We start from the raw sequence: 18,979 nt of genomic DNA on the forward strand, positions 1-18,979 counted from the left end.
CAGCTCCTTGGATTCCCAAATTCCTCTGCACTGCTTGATGCTGCTCCTTGGATTCCCTACTCCCTTTTCTCTGCCCTACTCCCTCGGCGCTGCTCGGTGCCACTCCTTGGATTCCCTACTAACTCTCCACTTGTCGATGCAACTCCTTGTGTTCACCTACTACCTCTGCACTGCTTGATGCCACTTCATGGATTCCCTACTCTCTCTGCGCTGCTCGATGCTGCTCCTTGGAGTCTTACTCCCTCTTCACTTCTCAATGCCGCTCCTTAGATTGCCTGCTCTGTCTGCGCTGCTCGATGCCAACGCTTGGAATCCCTACTCCCTCTGCGTGGCTCGAAGCTGCTCCTTGGATTCCCTACTCCCTCTGTACTGCTCTAAGCTCCTCCTTGGATTCCCTACTCACTCTACACTGCTCGACGCAGCTCCTTGGATTCCCAAATTCCTCTGCACTGCTTGATGCTGCTCCTTGGATTCCCTACTCCCTTTACTCTGCCCTACTCCCTCGGCGCTGCTCGGTACCACTCCTTGGATTCCCTACTAACTCTCCACTTGTCGATGCAACTCCTTGTGTTCACCTACTACCTCTGCACTGCTTGATGCCACTTCATGGATTACCTACTCTCTCTGCGCTGCTCGATGCTGCTCCTTGGAGTCTTACTCCCTCTTCACTTCTCAATGCCGCTCCTTAGATTGCCTGCTCTCTCTGCGCTGCTCGATGCCACCGCTTGGAATCCCTACTCCCTCTGCGTGGCTCGAAGCTGCTCCTTGGATTCCCTACTCCCTCTGTACTGCTCTAAGCTCCTCCTTGGATTCCCTACTCACTCTACACTGCTCGACGCAGCTCCTTGGATTCCCAAATTCCTCTGCACTGCTTGATGCTGCTCCTTGGATTCCCTACTCCCTTTACTCTGCCCTACTCCCTCGGCGCTGCTCGGTGCCACTCCTTGGATTCCCTACTAACTCTCCACTTGTCGATGCAACTCCTTGTGTTCCCTACTACCTCTGCACCGCTTGATGCCACTTCATGGATTCCCTACTTTCTCTGCGCTGCTCGATGCTGCTCCTTGGAGTCTTACTCCCTCTTCACTTCTCAACGCCGCTCCTTAGATTGCCTGCTTTCTCTGCGCTGCTCGATGCTGCTCCTTGGATTCTCTACTCCCTCAGTACTGCTTAATGCCAGTCCCTAGATTCCCCTACTCTCTCTGTGTGCTGCTGAATACTGCTCCTTGAATTCCCTACACCCTCTTCAGTTCTCGACACCGCTCCTTAGATTGCCTGCTCCCTCTGCGCTGCTCGATGCCGCGCCTTGGATTCCCTACTCCCTAAGTGCTACTTGATGCCGCTCCTTGAAAACCTACTCCCTCTGCACTGTTTGAGGCAGCTCCTTTGATTCCGTGCAACCTCTGTGCACTTGATGCGGCACCTTGGATTCCCTACTCCCTCTACACTTCTCGATGCCACTTTTTGCATTTCCCACTCCCTCTGCACTACTCGATGCTGCTCCTTTACTACTCCTTCAATTCACTCCTACTTCTGTAACCCTTTGTAAAGCTAAAAGCACTGCCTGGCTTAAATCATCACAAGGGAGGAAGGACTATTGATTGCAATAGACTGATACCAAACCAGTTCAGCTCACCAGTTACCTGGACAGAGCACCACCAAATAAATGACTGTGGCTTGGAGCAAAGGCCCCAGTGAGCTCCCTGTGACACAGAACTTGAGAGCAATGTATGTTTGCAATGTACAACTCTCACGTGAGGTCTCCTGACCTCTAAGCAAGTTTCTGGTAAACTGGGCTAGACAACTTAAATCAATCAAAGAAGAATAAACACAGGCACTGGTTTCTGGAGAATATTTTTTGTACTTATAACCCGAACACAAGTAAAAGACACACAACAGTGACTACTATAACAAATAAGCATATATGGGAGTTCAAAGTCAAACACAATTTGCAGCCCTGGTACACACAGCCCTACAATGAGGAGTATATGTTAAATAAAACACAGGCTGGCTGGAAGAGCAGAGAGCATCCATCACTGCAAATAAGAGCCTGGCATCTAGTAGACTAAACTAAACCTCCATGAAAGCCTAGCCACCCTCCTCCGTAATCCCTCCGGGAGGGTTTTCGTACACCATATCACCATGGTGTTTCAATAGAGAAGGAGGTGGGTAAGCGGTTCGATAATAGTTCTCTAAGGAGTAAACTCCTGAACGGAGGGTAACTTCACTACAACTGACCATGACAGGAAGTGTCTGCCCACTCCTTTCCTCTTGGCCTCCATGTTGTTTCTCAGTGGAAAGGACATTTGGCAGACCTAAAAACAGCCCAATGAACACTAGACATTCATTCTATTTTATTCTGTGGGACTTGTAAAGCGCGTGGTTACCCAAAGGCCTCCCAGCGCTAGAACAGTCTATAGTATCAACAGTTCACCTAAACTACGGAAAAGATAGGTCTTCAAGGCCCTAAGGTAGGAAAGTTCATTGGGGAGCTGACGCAGTTCAGTGGGAAGAGTATTCCAAAGTGCGTGAGCCACATGTGAGAGAGAACGGCCACCCCAAGGCAGAACTTAGAAACAGCAGTGTTCAGGGACTCAGTTCAGTGCACACGCTGAGTTAGAGATGCACAAAGACCACAGACCTAACACAAACCAACAAAGTTATTATTTGCCCAAGAAGTGTTTTCAGGTTACTATCAACATTCCCATGAACCCTTTTACTGCTAGGCCACCACGTGCTATTTCAGGTAGTTTGAGCTTAGTCCTCTATAACTTTTTGTCCACATAAGCTATCCCTGCCCAATTTGCATTATTTTTTCCAACATTCTAGGGATTCTAAAGGTAACCCAGGTTTGTAGATTCCCTGGATGGGACTGAGAAATTAGCAAAAATAAAGCTACATTTTGGTTATTGGGGGGAAAAGGGAACAAAGTGCTGCAGATGAAAGTATCGGGTTTTTTTGCATGCAAATAGCCTCAACAAAGGGTTTGCGGTGCTAAAATCATCATCTTCCCAGCTCTCAGAGACAGGCAGACTTGAATCAGAAAGTGGATCATGGCAGAACCCAGAATCGATGTACAAAGGTTTGGGCCCACTCCACGAGAGAGGCCATGGCGTCTAAGGCCATCCAAGTAGCTAGTAGATTAGAAGACATTTTGATTGCTGTGGATTGTGTCAGGCTCACCTGAGGTCTCCGCAGGGACAGGAGGCAGGAGTCAGATGAATAAATCCCAACTCCCCTCTACCACTTGCCCACCCAACAAAGTCAAAGCAGTGCCAGTGAATAGGGGGAAGAGGGGAGACAAGGGAAGGAGAGACAGGGCAAGTCCAGCGCACGTTCAACACCACGAAAGCTCCACTGGGATCCGGAAGAATTCTTGCGAACAGAAAGTTACATTAGCAGTTGGATAGGCTATGATCAAGCATACAGAACTAATGGTCTGTTAAATATTATACCTGGAAATCTCCCCTCTTCCGCTTGTGTCCACAGTTAAAAATGAAAAGAAAAGGGAAACAGGTGCAATGTTTCTAAACATAGACAAAGATAATGTTCACACCTAATCACACCAAATCACAGTAGGATACTTATGTAGTATAGTAGTTGCGTATTTTACCCCCTAAAATATGTGAGGAACATGTAATGCATGGTGGCTTAAAAAGAAAGTATGTATTCTATGGGTTGTTAACAGCACAACCTTCCTAATGACCAACATAAATATAATATGCAGCCACCTAAAAATTAAGCCAGCTGGTCTGTATATCGCTCAAAGAAGGAGTATAAATGACTGCCAACTCCCATTAACTGTGAGCTCCTTAAATTAGCAGCTATGTGCTCCTTGTCTCCGGAGCCGAGGTAGCTGTCCATATGACACACATGCAACACAACACAAATATTGCAAAATAATGCGTGAGGACACTGTGCACGAGTCAAGAATATAAGGAAAATGCAGATGCAAAACGCCACAGAAAAGAGCCCCTGCACAGCAAGCCAAGGGAGCCTTCGGGGGGGAGGAGGGCGGGGCCTCCTGACTAGCGCTAGCGCGTTCCCGCTAAACAAGTGAAAGTTCTTCACAAAGGGGATGAGAGAAGCGAGGAGCGCCAATGGAGGTCCCCGTGCCGCCTTTAAAGAGTTCAGTGATCGGGAGCAGAAGAAGGCACACAACAACTCTCGAGGAGGGAAGCAGGAACCAGACACGACACGCCAACACTGGAACGCGGGACCCGGAAGAGAAGGGAGAGACCCGGAAGTGACGACGCATTAAGGCTACAACTAGAAGGCGAAGCGTCTGTATTCCCGACGCGTTGCGTTTTATACGGGCGGAGCTTCACCTCCCCATTTACTGCAGCGTTAAACTCGGGCTTGGGCACAACCATGACAGATTGGTCATCAGAATCAACCTTTAAGAAGTTTTATTTTAAACTTATTTCAGATGCCACAGTTTTGGTGGTAAGTAAGCTTTCAACATGTATAATCCTCGGATCCGGTTGGGACATAGAAAGAAATATTTCCTAGCTAACAAGAAGGAAAGTTGATTCGATTAAGGACACGGAGGAGGGGATTATCGCACATGTAGACATCAAGGAGAGAGCTCCTTGCCCTACCTAAGATGATTTGTTTGACAGTAATTAATGCTAATCAATGGTTTAATTGATTTTGGAAAAGTAATTTCACCTTGGTCTAATGTTTATCATTCATAGCCGTAAGCTGCAAAATTGATAATGGATAAATGCATGCAAAGATTCAACTGTTGGTGTGAGAAGTCATTGCAAAGAACAGGATAACGTGGGTCACCTTTCTATTATGTAGGTAAGAATCAGAAACTCCAGTAGAGCATGCAGTAAGGGTTAACTTCCTCCAGAGAAGAAGAGGGACAGGAAGGGATGTCACAGTTATATATACACACAAAGGACTGGTATGTGATTGGACAATAGTTGTTATAGAGACACTTTCCCTGGTGGTTCATGGGAAATATAGTTAATGCTGTTCTTTATTAAGATGTTCTTTAAAGGGTGCTGGATTAATAAAGTAACAAAAGATATGCATAATTGTCACCTCTGTGTACTTAGAATCTAAACTTTCCTTATTGTTAGCTCTCAAAGTTTTAATTTACTGCAGTATCCTCAGTAGAAACTGCTTTCAGCTTTCCACTTCAATTCCATCAAGATGAAGTTCAGCTGTGCCATACTTTTGGAATATTTTCAGAATTTCCGTATTCTAGTTGCTCATTAGAACACTGTGGTAAAGCTGCTGATCACCAGGGAGTTAACTGGTAGTCTACTGCTGGTGTTGAAAGCGCATGTTTCAGTCTGCATGTCAAACAGTATTAATGAAATATAAGACGATATTTGAGATCTCATTTAAAACGTTTGCTAATTTTGCTTTCTACAGCACAAATCATAATTTCTATGACAAAATTAACTGCCTCTTTTTGTTCCTTTTTAAATTAAATGTTTTACCAGTTTGATGCAATCAAGATGTCTTCAGGTGTGCCACACTTTTGTCATAAGTAAGACTGTTAGCGCTCTAGTTGTTCTTTAGCACACTCTGGGAAGCTGCAGTACAAGACATGGGAATCAGCTGACAGTCGCTGCTATGGTTGGAAGTACATGATTTACTGAGAATATCAGACTTTATTCTCACATGGCTGAGAAAGACAGTGTGGATTTACAGGAAATATGCTCTCATTTTAGCTTTTGGAGCACCTTCTATAACCCCTGTGAGAAAATCATAAGAAAACTGTTTTCTCTCAAACATGATTTATTAAATACCAGAAGAGGGTCAGCATTTTTCGCAGGTTAAAACCAGGTTAGAACACACCACAATTCCTACAATTTGTAAAGTACCATCAACAAATGATTTATATTGTAACTGTTATCATCCTTTTATTTCAATGGGATCCATGTCCAAGAGCCCTGTAACGGCTGCCACTGCATGTCGTCCACGTTGTGGCCAGCCAATAAAGGGGTATGGGTTACTTTCGGGTGTGCCCACTCTGCCCACTTAAATTATTTATTTATTTATTTACATACTCATGGATTTTGTCCCTGAGTCTGGTAAAGGCTGCCAAAACATATTGTTCAGTTTGAAACCAACCAATCACGATTGACTTCTGCCTCTTAATTTGGCCAATCAGAGCACATCTAGACATGATCTGCCTAAATATACAATGGTTTTTGGCACTTCATTTCTCAAAAACTACTGATCAAATTTACAACAAATCACAAAAAGCTAAATCTGTGGATCAAAATCCAGCTTTCGGACAAATTTGAAGCAATGCTGTTCAGCAGTGTTTGCTACAGCCTTGTTTAAAGAAGTCTATGGAAAATGCAAGGGGAGTTTGAATTTTGGGACCCCCTATTTTTCTGGGCCCCCGCTTGACAGATCACCTTGAACCTTTCCAGGAAGGAGCTGAAATGAGAGGCCGGCTTGTTTTTTATATTGCCGCCTAGGTGGACCAGATCCTGGGGGATAATTAGCTTCATAATTAGAAGAGGGGAGGCGTACATAGCCCACCCTCCCCAGACCGGTTATGGCCCTGAAGACCAACACTCCCCAACCATCCAACCTATTTTTTTTATAATCTTTATTCATTTTTTGCCCAAATCAACATACAGCTGTAAATACAAAGTATTAAAATATATATTATAGTACATCCCCATTTGCATTTTTGTGCCCGTTAGATGGGGGGCGAGACATTATGTTCTACATTACAGATATTGAACAACGACACTGATTCACTTCCAAATTTGTCGACATATGTCACTGTATAAAGTTGCGTCAAAACATAATACGAGAAAAAAATCATAATGTCGCCTAACTAGTGTGCCTGTCCTATATTTACTATGAATATGTTGCCACTAAATGTGCTGATCATGCGTGGTGCGAGTTAGTGAGTTCTTCTGTGATGTTTACTACAATAATGATAAGATAGAGGAGGAATTGTGTAGTGCAAATTTCATTTTAAGCGAGGGTGTAACCGGGTATCACCAAAGGTATGAGCCTGCTGTGTCCATTTGATGCGCACGCTTGTACATAGCTTGACTCCCCTCTAATGTGTATACCTCCTTGTTCCTTGCGTTCTATGTGTGCTGGATTCCGCAGCACACATGGAAAGAGGAAAATGCCTCAGGGGATTGCTTTTGTGCAAGAAGGTGCTCCTTCTTGCACAAAAACAATCCGGTTTACAACGCACATGTGGTGCACGGGTGCCTGCTTAGGAGCTAGGAGCACATTGTGCGCCAGCACAGGGAAAAGACAAGACGGCACTGTAGAATGTTAGATACAGCGCATTCCTGCCCTTCCCTATCAGGCAGCACAGCTAGGTGACTTGCTGTGCTGCGCTGTGTGCCCCTAAGTGTAGTAGAAGGAAGTGCAGTATGGACAGATTTATCACACTGAAGAGTAAAGAGCGGTGCAGCGCGCCCAGAGTTTCTCTTTTGTAAACGCCCCTCGAGCTGCTGTAAAAGTGCTGTCAAAGTGATTCCGTTTGCAGACCACAAATGGGCTCTAAAGACCCTGCACAGACTAGTCAAAGGCAGAGGAGTCTGCATAGATTTCCTCTTTTATTTTAAACCCCCCTCACAGTATAATAAAAAGCAGTAGTGTGCACACTAGCTTTCCTCAAGATGCAGTGCATAGATTCCCCCTTAAAAAAAATGATGACCACCAAAACCACCAGGGAAAGAAGGAACACCCCCTCTCGCCTCCCCCCAAAACGTCCCCAGATAGATGAGCCGGGCTCAGTCGAGCTCCTCGCAGTGATTTTTCATAGTTCCATAAGATGCAGTGCAGTGACAAAGATACCTTACAGTGTAGTAAGATAGATACAATGTAGTGCACAAATTACTCACAGTGCAGTATGATGCAGTGCACACAGATCCCCTTTTTAACACAAATGATGCCCACAAACACCCCCAGAGTTGGGAGTAAAGCCCCCAGGCGCTCCCCGATAGAAGAGCACAGCCCCCCTCCGGGCTCCCGGATAGAAGAACCCTGCTCAGGCCCAGGGGCCCCGGATTGAGGAGCCCAGCTCAGCCCCAAGGGCCCCCCGGATAGAAGAGCCCAGGTCAGCCCCCAGGGCCCCTGGATAGAAGAGCCCAGCTCAGCCCCCAGGGCCCCTGGATAGAAGAGCCGAGCTCAGCCCCCAGGGCCCCTGGATAGAAGAGCCCAGCTCAGCCCCCGGGGCCCGTGGATAGAAGAGCCCAGCTCAGCCCCAGGGGCCCGGATAGAAGGGCCCAGCTCAGCCCCAGGGCCCCCGGATAGAAGAGCCCAGCTCAGGCCCAGGGGCCCCGGATTGAAGAGCCCAGCTCAGCCCCAAGGGCCCCCCGGATAGAAGAGCCCAGGTCAGCCCCCAGGGCCCCTGGATAGAAGAGCCCAGCTCAGCCCCCAGGGCCCCTGGATAGAAGAGCCCAGCTCAGCCCCCGGGGCCCGTGGATAGAAGAGCCCAGCTCAGCCCCAGGGACCCCGATAGAAGGGCCCAGCTCAACCCCAGGGCCCCCGGATAGAAGAGCCCAGCTCAGCCCCAGGGGCCCGGAGAGAAGGGCCCAGCTCAGCCCCAGGGCCCCCCGGATAGAAGAGCCCAGCTCAGCCCCAGGGGCCCCTGGATAGAAGAGCCCAGCTCAGCCACTGGGGCCCGTGGATAGAAGAGCCCAGCTCAGCCCCAGGGGCCTGGATAGAAGGGCCCAGCTCAGCCCCAGGGCCCCCGGATAGAAGAGCCCAGCTCAGCCCCAGGGGCCCCCGGGTAGAAGGGCCCAGCTCAGCCCCAGGGGCCCCCCGGATAGAAGACCCCAGCTCAGCCCCAGGGGCCCCCGGATAGAAGGGCCCAGCTCAGCCCCAGGGGTCCCCGGATAGAAGGGCCCAGCTCAGCCCCAGGGCCCCCGGATAGAAGAGCCCAGCTCAGCCCCAGGGGCCCCCGGATAGAAGGGCCCAGCTCAGCCCCAGGGGCCCCGGATAGAAGGGCCCAGCTCAGCCCGGCTCCTGCAGAGATTCCCTCCAGGATTATTCAGTCTATTTCTACAAACACAGCAGAAGGGGCTGACAATCTCCTACCTGAGCAGAGACCTGTGCAGGCGTGTCCAGGCTCTCTCCTCCTCCTGGGGGGCCGGGGGTCAGATCTGGGGTCTGAGGGGGGGGTCTGAAGATGATGGTAACTGCACAGACAGACAGGGCTCCTTCCTCCTCTGCTGCAGGCTGGACACAACAGGAGAGGCCGGAAGTGATGTCAGCACGCTGCTGGTGCTGTCTCTGCCGCCGCTGACCTGGAAGAGGAAACCTTTCTCTTTCATACAATGTGCAGCTCAGGTGGTTTTATCAGCAGGCGAGGAGCGCCCTCTGGTGGCAGCTGACGGAACCGCCGCCTCTAGTCAATTGTAAATGACAGTCTATTTCATTAAATATATGACAATGTTAGCTGCCAGAATTAAACTGGACAGCGTTTTTCTAATTTCCCTGTTTCTGTGGGTAATTCTTTATATTTGTTAGGGCTGTGTATATTCAAACAGCATTCCAAATTAAGTTTTGCATTTCTCTGCATTGTTTACCTGCTCACTCCCTCCCTTCAGAGGTTCACTTATAAAATAAAGAAAGAAGTAGATTGCAGTCTCAATAAATTCATAAAACAGAACAATCAGGTTTGAGTCTCACAGATTTCTCCCTCAGTGGATGGTGTCATGGCAGTGAGTGAACGGTGCCGGGTCTGAGGATGAGAGGGTATTCAAGAACTAACTAATGCCAGACTCCTTCATACAGGCTCTTATTAGAGGTACCACCTTTGGTCATGTTTTAAGATTTTGCAACGGCCCGGATATTATTTTTCAATAAGACTTTGTATAAAAGTATTTGTATTGATTTTAAAAATGGCTTTGCTGTCTTTGTTTACTTTAACTATCAGTCATGATTCATTAAGGCAGCTCTAGATCACATTTTAAAGTGATTTCTGCTTATATTTGATATTTTAAGTTTGCACTGATTAGAGGAAAACATACCAGCTTTAACTAATCTTCCTACTTTTGTACTCCCCGGAACATTAAAATACAGGCCATGCCGCTAAAAGACCCGCCAGGTGGTACCCCTCTCTCCTATCATAAGACACTCCTCGTCCACGCACCATTGATGTGCGGGTGCAGGGGGGCTTCGTAGAACTGGCAGGCAAGTTGCATTTGTTGCCTCTGCAGTGACATCAGATCCAACACACACACACACATCAGAGCCTTCAAGTCTCACTCATCATGAGTGACACTCACACATTTAGAGGTTGTGCTGAAGTCTCACTCACACCTAGCTAAATCTTATAATTGGGAGACGGGAGGGGGACTAGTACTCCATATGTGACTTTGCTCACACTTCTACTGTGTGCAGAGTAGCCGTTTACAAATAAAGAGGGAGACACTATTCACTTCAGAGAGTTCAGAAAACCCACTCTCCTACATTTTGATAACACTACATTTTCAATATTTCACCTTGATGGCTGCACAGATTATACATTCTGTGTAATGTTAATTTGGATGCCTGTAATAATGATTTGGATGTTACCTGTGTACTCATCATTCCTATAATTTCGCCAATGTCTCTTCCTCTGACATTATCAAAGGCACTTCCTGTAAGGTCATCAATAGGATAGTTTATTTTGTCTCTTGAGAATCTCAAAAACGTGAGCTCTCTGAAGCACATATATAAGCTCTCATCTCACAGTGAGTGCCTGCCTCTACACACCAGTGCACCAGGAGACTTTATCGGTAAACAATATTCTTTCTTTCTCTCCCTCGAAACCTAGGGGGGAGAATCCTATGGTTTGCTCAAAATTAGAGGAAAATCACCTCAGACCCATGGGTTCTATCTACCACCTAGAGTTCTATGGATCCCCAACCCAGGTGGTATGTCTGAGACCTCTGATCTTCTCACCTGAGGAGATGAGTCTGATAGACTCCGAGTTGATGGACCTTTTTGGAAAAGATAGCAAACAGGTATTTGGAGGCAGAGTTCTGAGGTACCCTTTGGGACTTAAGGTGCTCGGGCTGAGGGCCAAAGTACCACCAGCAGTTTAGTTTTACCTGCCCAAGAGTGTCTGGGTGCAGAGGTTCTGGTCGGGATGGCGGCCTCAAGCACTACACTGCAAGGGCTGCAAGGAGGGACTTGGGGGCAAGTCCAGGTGAACGTGAAGGAGGGCTCAGATCGTGTGGTCCTAGACCAAGGGGACACAGTCAGAAGTCACAGAGCTCGGGTGCAGAGGGACTTGGCAGGCTGGTCATTGGTATTCAAGGCTCTCATGGTTGTTGATAGATTTGCAGAGGGAAGGAAAACAAAACAACAGGGCCACTTTGGTCATGGGTCTCCTCTCTCCTGATGTCCCTCGATGTGCAGGAAGGCTTCCAAGTCAGTGGTGTTTGGGCAGGACACAAAAGACGCCTTGGATGGTGCAAGTGCCCTGGAGAGCAGGGTATTGGTGCAGGGAGAGCTCCTGGAGGGTCTAGCATCTCAAAACTCAGTTGAGAGATGAACCTGACCTCCCTGAGACACAAAGACCGCCTCCTGAAGTGATGCTCTCTCGGTGGGCACGATGGCCAGCAACATGGTGAAACCTATAGATACGGTTGGTGCCTGCAGATGCCATGAGATGATAGCTGGTTGTCGAAGTGCTGGGCAGCCCTCCAAGTTTTGGGGCGGATGCGAGTCAGGTCTTTGCAATTCTTAAGGAGCAAGCAGCAAGGCAGAGTTTCGCCAGTTTCTGTGCAGGTCCTTTGTCTCGCGGTGTCGTCTCTTCTTTGTCCTTCTTCAGTTCCCAGGAAGTAGGATCCAGTGTTGAGGAGACCCCTAATTACTAAATTTAGGGGCGTTTAGGGAAGTACAAAGTGAAAGCCAATGGGTTACCTACTCCTAGGGTAACTACACCCACTACATGACCGCTTCCAGTGAGGAGTGGGCATATTCCTGACCCAGAAGACCCTATTTCACCAAAACAAGATGGTGAAACCCTTCTCTGGCTGTTCAGTTCATGGAGCCTGCCTAAGGGGTGTGACTAGCTTCTGGGTGCAACACGCCTCCTGACTAACTCATTTCCCACCACAGGGATGCCAAACAGGCCCTAGGGCAAGAGGGTGGCGTTCCCCAGGTCTGGGGGAAGCTGGGGTTGCAATTCAAAGATGGCAGAGGCTTTCAAACCAATGGTCTTAACATTCTAAATTGCTTGCCATCCTGCTAGAGTTGGTGATAACGCCTACTGACGAGCAGGCATTCTTCTCTGACAGCGCAGGCTCTACCTGGTAGGGGGCCAGAAATCTGTCTGTGGTGACAGGCTGGAAGATAACAGTCAGCCAACTGACTACGAAACTGGTAGGGGTACAGGGGGGGCACCTCTAAAGTGCCCTCTGTGTGCATGTTCTAATAAATCTGATGCCAGCATCAGTACAGATTTATTAACACAAGTTCTTTGATACCAAACACCAGTATTTTCATGTATCTGGGTAAGTCGTAATGAGCAGGACCCAGTATATGTCCTCAAAATGTCTTATTGAACACTTGTGACGACTAACAATAAAAGTAGTACAAAAGGGGGTGGTGATGGACGGAGCATCTGAATCAATGAAACACGCACACTCAGTCAAAAGATCTGGGTTTAATCCATCACCGTTCTTTAGCCCACTCTGCCACCCTAGGCCAGACATGGATATATGCAAATCAGTCTGACCCTGTGCCTCATGGGAACAGTCCAGCCCGAACTGCCAAGCCACGTCTTCCCTGGACCGGAAATAAGCTTCCGAGGACCGGTTTCTGGCATTCCAGCCATCTTCAGCAATAAAAGTAGGCATCGCAGGGGCATATCTGCTCATGCAGGTGTCCCCTGGCACGTAATGTAATTCAACCTGCCTTTGGACTCTCAAGGCCTGCTGTAGGGGTGACTTAATCCCTTGGACGCTCATGACGAGCTCAGCTCGTCGTGGAGTGCCCATTCATTTCAATGGAAATTACATTGAAAGTCTAAGTAGAGGCTTAGCATCCAAGTGGTTAAATATCGCACAGGCAATGACCAGTGTAGAGTATTCATCACAATTGACATTGCAAAAAAGCTAAACTTAGGAGCCATTCCTGTAGAGACGGAGCTCTTCCGCTGCCCCATAGCAAAGCAATCTCCCGCTTAGCTAACAGGAAACCCTGTGCCGCCAGCTTCCTGACCTTCCGATGGAAGTTAGCCAAATAGCCCAACAGTGCGATTTCAGGGGTGGGTAAGAGTTGCATGGAGAGTATTTCACCTAATGTGATGTGGACTTGGGATCAGTATTGGTGTATTTTAGGACATGTCCAGCGAGGTGGGCGCAATCTTTGGGTAGCATAATACATGCTGCAGCCCTTAGGGACCCTCTTTAGTACCTATGCCCTGGGTACCAGGGTTATCATTTACAGGGACTTACAAGGGTGCTACAGTCCTTGTCTATTGGATTACAATTAAATTGAAACTGCTTGGTAGGTGGTTCTATAGGGTATTGCCACTCCTGGTCCATTCGCCGGTAAGTATACTCTAGTAGGAGTGAGGATTACGGTGCAAAAGGGTAGGGAGAGCCACCCTCTTCCCCAACGTGTGGATATCCACTGGCAAAACAGAACATCAGTCCCATGCACACGCTAACAGTGTTTCAATTATATCAATAACAGTGTGACAAAAGCTTGAGTCTTTGCAGGAACATGCGCTGCAGGAACATGCGCTTCAGTTTATTCACAACTGCCTTAGCCAACATGTGTTCCGTTGCGTGTACAGTTGTGTGCAGCGACTTCTTCGGGGCTAAGAAACAAACAATACTAAAGAATTGAGAATAAAGGGAATGCAAATAATACACAAAGCTACCCACGGGTCTCAACAGACATACAATAAAGAAAGAATAATGTTGAGAGAGCAAAGTCTACCTCACTTCCAAGTGGAACTTCTAAGAGTCCTTAAAAAATTCTAATTAAAAGGACGGATACCCATCAGTCACCGGTGGTGCCTTGCTTTATCATCATCTGGGTCTCCTCCTATTAGCGCAACAGTGACTACATGCGCTCAACCCGTATCAAGGGCGGAGCCGAGGTAACTCGTGAGTGATGAAATTTAGGACCTAAGGATTATGTCCTAAACAAACTCATTGAATGACCTACAGATGTGAAGAACTACTTGACTTAAAAAAAGGTATGCAATAACAGCATATTGAACACTAGGGGGTAGCTGTTCCTAAGGTCAAAGAAAGTCACAACCTTTTCTGGTTGGAAATGTAATATGAGAGTGGTCAATCTCAATAAAGTTGGGTTATTTTGGGTGATGGGGGGAATCCCTCATTTTGGATATAGTGCCCTCACACACCCTTGCGATGTCATGATTCATAATGGGGCGTTGCTCCTCGTGGGGGTGGTGCTGCTGTCCTCCACGTGCCCGGCGGGAGGGCTCTTTATCAGAGATCTTTCAAGGAGAGGCCGCAGTTGTGCATGTGGGTATGTGGGCCTAGGACAGTGAGTGAGTGAGTTAAAATCACCAGTCGGTACCTGGAAGCTAATTTTATTCAGGGGTCCGAATGGTAAGGTTAAACAGCAGTGGGATGCTGGAGCTCCTCTTTAGAATAAATGTGGAGGGGGGATAAGTGTCTTCCCGCTGCTCTCATAATCCATGTGAATGTGTTTTATAAAGATAGAATGGTCAACATGTTTTGCGCTTCTTGTAGGTCCATAAGGGATCAAAGGGCGCTTCGTCGGGACCGAAAAGTGTGTAAATAAGGGAAAGTAAATAGGATTCAGGGAAGAAAGGGCCCTCTATACCTGTGGTACCTATAGTTAGGAGTAGATGTGTCCTTGCGCTGAAAGGAACGTGCAGTACAGGTTCCTAAACCCAACCCCTACATTCATAAAGGTGGGCCATGTCAGCGCTCACTCGGGTTGTGAGGCAGAATATAGTAGATCGCCCCATCCAGGTCCCAGACCTACCCGTCCGTAGTGAGTAGCCGGGATCAGTTGTGTCAGCGATTTCTCTAGGGCTAAGAAACAAACAAAAGTACAGATTTGGGAATAAAAGGTGTGCAACAATAGCATACAATGTCAGTTTCCCATTATGACAGGCCAACTTTGAAGGATCGGCTTGTGTTGCCTTGTTGGCTTGTGTCGAGCCTGAGGAAACCCATGCTGTCTCAAATGTGTCACCTCGGTTGTTTAGTAACAAACTAGTGTATTTTGAGGAAAAATTATAACAAGACTCTTAGATAAAATAAACTTGTCCGGACTTAAGGCATGCTTGTTCCTTGTAAGTCCTGTTGTGACATATGAACCTAAACAGTCAACAGTGACTTTGCTAAGGTGAATTTAACATAACGACACCCCCTTAAGGTTGCCTAGTACTCGAAGGTATGTAATAAAAAACAAAATACCTATATTCAATGCGTGAAGATCCTAGGGGAAAAGAGATGCGTAAAAAAGAAATAAAAACTATGCTAAGTATACAAGCTCTGTAAAAGCAAGTTTATTGTGCTTAGGTGACCAAATCTGACCGGGAAACCACCTTAAATCCAGTTGTATTTCTGTGTCAAATGGGATTCAATAGGGTCCAATGTTAGATACACAGTTAAGACTGCACATATCTTGTGTCCAGAAATAACCCCTCCTATTCACAGTATATGTATCCTGGATGTGTTTCCCAATGAGAAGTCCCTGAGGATAGGTAAATAAAGGAAAACATCCTAATTACATATAAGAATACACCCAAAGGAAACATTGTAGTGGCGTAATCTATATACTTTGAGAATATGGTCACGTGGCCCCATGTACCTTAAACGAGGCTTTAGTAATAGTGCAAGTTTATTCAGGCATGAATACACAAAATCCGTAGTACATTGCACCCATTCGATGCAGGTTGTGTTAACGAAAATAACCGGAAGTCATATCCTTGCCGGTATTAATACGGGACCTGGTTAGCAGGAACCCCGTGCACATCCAACCAAGAGCATCAGTACCAGTGGGCAAAAAGTGGGGGTGACCATATCTAAAAGAGGCACTTTCCTACAGGAGGTCTTTGGGCGAGAGGAATCCGGATGATCTTATACTTGGATGACAAACGTCTGTTGGATCAATTACATTCCCAAAGTATGCAAAATTTGAAAATACCTATTGCACTCCTAAAGGATTTGGGCTTTGTAATTAACGGCCAGAAATCAGAGTTGAACCCATCCCAGAAGATGAGTTTACTGGGGTTTCTCATAGACATTACCTCCGCTTCCCAACGCCTACTGGAAGAGATGAGACAGAATCTCTCTCAACCAGTTGGGCAGGATTAAGGGTCTGCTATCATCGCCGATCCAGGCCGTCTTCCCGGGCCCGTTACACTTCAGGTCACAACAGAGGCTAAAAGCAGCACGCCTCAGGGAAGACCTCACAAACTCAGAGCAGATTTCGCTGTCACCCAATCCAGGACAGAACTCCAGCGGTGGATAGATCATATGGAGGCTTGGAATGGCAGAGTGATATTTGGAGCCACACTGAACATGGCCATAGAATCAGATGCCAGCAGTCAGTGCTGGGGAGTCAGACGCAGTGACATCTCCATGGGGCAGCGCGGGGGGGGGGCAGATGGATGAAGGAGCAACTGAAGTTGCACATCAACCGCCTGGAAGTCCTGGGTCGATCCTTCACGATAAAATCCCTCACCCGAGTCAAGATCTCCTGCTGCATCCTGCTGTGGATGGAAAACGTGTCAGCAGACCAGTACATCACCGCTTGTGAGGCACTCGCTTGAGGGCCCTGTCGGAACTATCGCAGAACTTCTGGCATTACTGCCTCCAAAGACAGACCTTGGTGATGGCGGAGCACCTTCAAGGGATCCAGAATACCGAGGTGGACTAGAACTCCAGATACTTCACAGTCAGCACCAACAGTATCAAAGTAACTTCCTGGTCTTCATCGACAGATGGGGTCCATGAGATTTGGATCTCTTTGCATCTAGACTGAGTTTTTAGTTACCCCGGTATATGAGCTGCTGTTACCCTATGCCTTCTCACCTTTCATGATGTTTTCCAGAGTAACAGCTCAGGCCAGGCATCAGAAATGTTCATAGTGTTAGTGACACTGATCTGGAAGTTGCAGGCATGGTTCCCGACACTGATGGAACTTACATGGGATCCCCGATAGAGTTACCCTTAGTCTCTTTGATCTTCCAGAGTCTCCAGGGTTGCCACCACCTGCTAGTTTTGCAGGGCCATCTCAACCTCATGGCTTGGAGAATTTCCAGCTATGCTGGAAAGACATCCCCCTTTCAGAAGACGCTGCAAACTTCATCCAACAAGATGAGCTATGGGTACCATCAAGAGGAACAGATCAGCATGAAGACGGTGGTTTCATTGGTGTCTGGAGAGACAGATGGATCCCATGGGGGCAGAGATTACTCATAGTCTAATTTTGGGGGCAGAGCTGGCACAATCGGGCCTGGCCAACAGAAAGAAACTTTCTGCAAGACTGGACCTTGTTATACCTAATTTTATGCAGGAGAATTTCGGATGTCAGGGAACTGGATTTCTCAGCTAAGGTCTTCACACTAAAGGCTGCTACATTTACCATCTCTTGGTGGACAAAGATGAATACCAGGTTGGTATCCTACATGCTTATAGTGACAATACATAACTGTGTGTGGTAAGATGCATTAAGGCATACGAGGATATGATGACGAAATTACATCAGCAGGTGAGAGACATCTACCGACTGCTCGGAAGAAACCTTTCAAGGTGGTATCCTCTCCAACCATTATCAGGTGGGTAAAGTGGATCATGGCGGAAGCCGGAATCGATGTACAAAAGTTTGGGGCCCACTCCATGAGTGGGGCCATGGCGTCTAAAGCCATCCAAGTAGGTGGTAGATTAGAAGACATTATGAACGCTGCGTCCTGGTCATCAGAATCAACTTTTACTTCAAACCTATTTCGGATGCCGCAGCTTTGGTGGTAAGTTAATCCTTGCCTCGGGTCCTATTGTAGAAAAAATATTTCCTAGCTAATGAGAAGGAAAGTTTTGATTCCATTAAGGACACGGAGGCGGGAATTATCGCACGTGGAGACATCGGGAGAGAGCTCCTTGCCCTCCTTAAGATGATTCGTTTGACAGTAAGTCATGCTGATAAGTGGTTTCATTGATTTTGGAAAAGTAATTTCGCATTGGACTAATGTTTGTTATTCATAGTTGTTTGGTGCAGAAGTGATAATGGATAAATCCATGCAAATATTAAAGTGTTGGTGTGCAAAGTCATTGTAAAGAACTGGAAAACAATTTCTATTCCATATGAACGATCAGAAACCAGAGTACATCATGCATTGAGGGTTAACTTCCTCCAGTGAAGAAGAGGAACAGTAAGGGACGACACACATTTATATATACAATGCACTGTTATGTGATTGGACAATGGTTGCTCTGGGGACACTGTACCTGGAGGTTAATAGGAAATGTCGTTAATGTTTTTTTTTTATTAAGATGCTCTTTGAAGGCTGCTGGGTTAATAAAGTGAAGAGCGATATGCATAATCCTCGCCTGAGTCTCCTTAAGAGAATTGAAACTTTTCATCTTGGTAGCACAGAAATGTTTCATTTGCAGCAGTATCCTCAGTAGGAAATGCTTTCAGTTTTCAAATCCATCAAGATGGCATTCAGCTGTGCACACACCACCAGGGAGTAAACTGGCAGTCTGCTTCTGGTGCTGAAAGTGTATGTTTCAGTCCACATATCAGGATGTTTTAATGAATTAGTAGAGGAAGATATTTGAGAACGCACTTAAAACGTGTCCTAATATTTCGTTCTACAGCACTAACCATAATTTCTATGACAAACTGAACCCCCTCATTGTGTTCCTTTCTAAATTTAATGTATTAAGTTTCACCTGTTTGATTCAATCAAGATGGCTTCAGGTGTGCCACACTTTTTTCATAAGTAAGATTGCTAGCGCTCCAGTTGTTCTTAAGAAAATATGCTCTCATTTAAGCTTCTCGAGCATCTTCC

The 18,979-nt window shown here is 46.8% G+C and overlaps 1 protein-coding gene across 1 annotated transcript in view; it reads right to left on the bottom strand.

Annotated features, from left to right (window-relative positions):
* LOC144759390 (uncharacterized) overlaps nt 1-9,216 on the bottom strand; it is a 577,744-nt gene extending 568,528 nt beyond the window's left edge. Inside the window, exon 1 of the mRNA XM_078646483.1 lies at nt 9,049-9,216. The gene's annotated coding sequence lies outside the window, so the exon portion shown is untranslated. The remainder of the gene's footprint in view (nt 1-9,048) is intronic.
* Between the last annotated feature and the right edge of the window lie 9,763 nt (nt 9,217-18,979).

Source organism: Lissotriton helveticus, chromosome 1_1, assembly GCF_964261635.1.
Source record: "Lissotriton helveticus chromosome 1_1, aLisHel1.1, whole genome shotgun sequence".
NCBI lineage: Eukaryota > Metazoa > Chordata > Amphibia > Caudata > Salamandridae > Lissotriton > Lissotriton helveticus.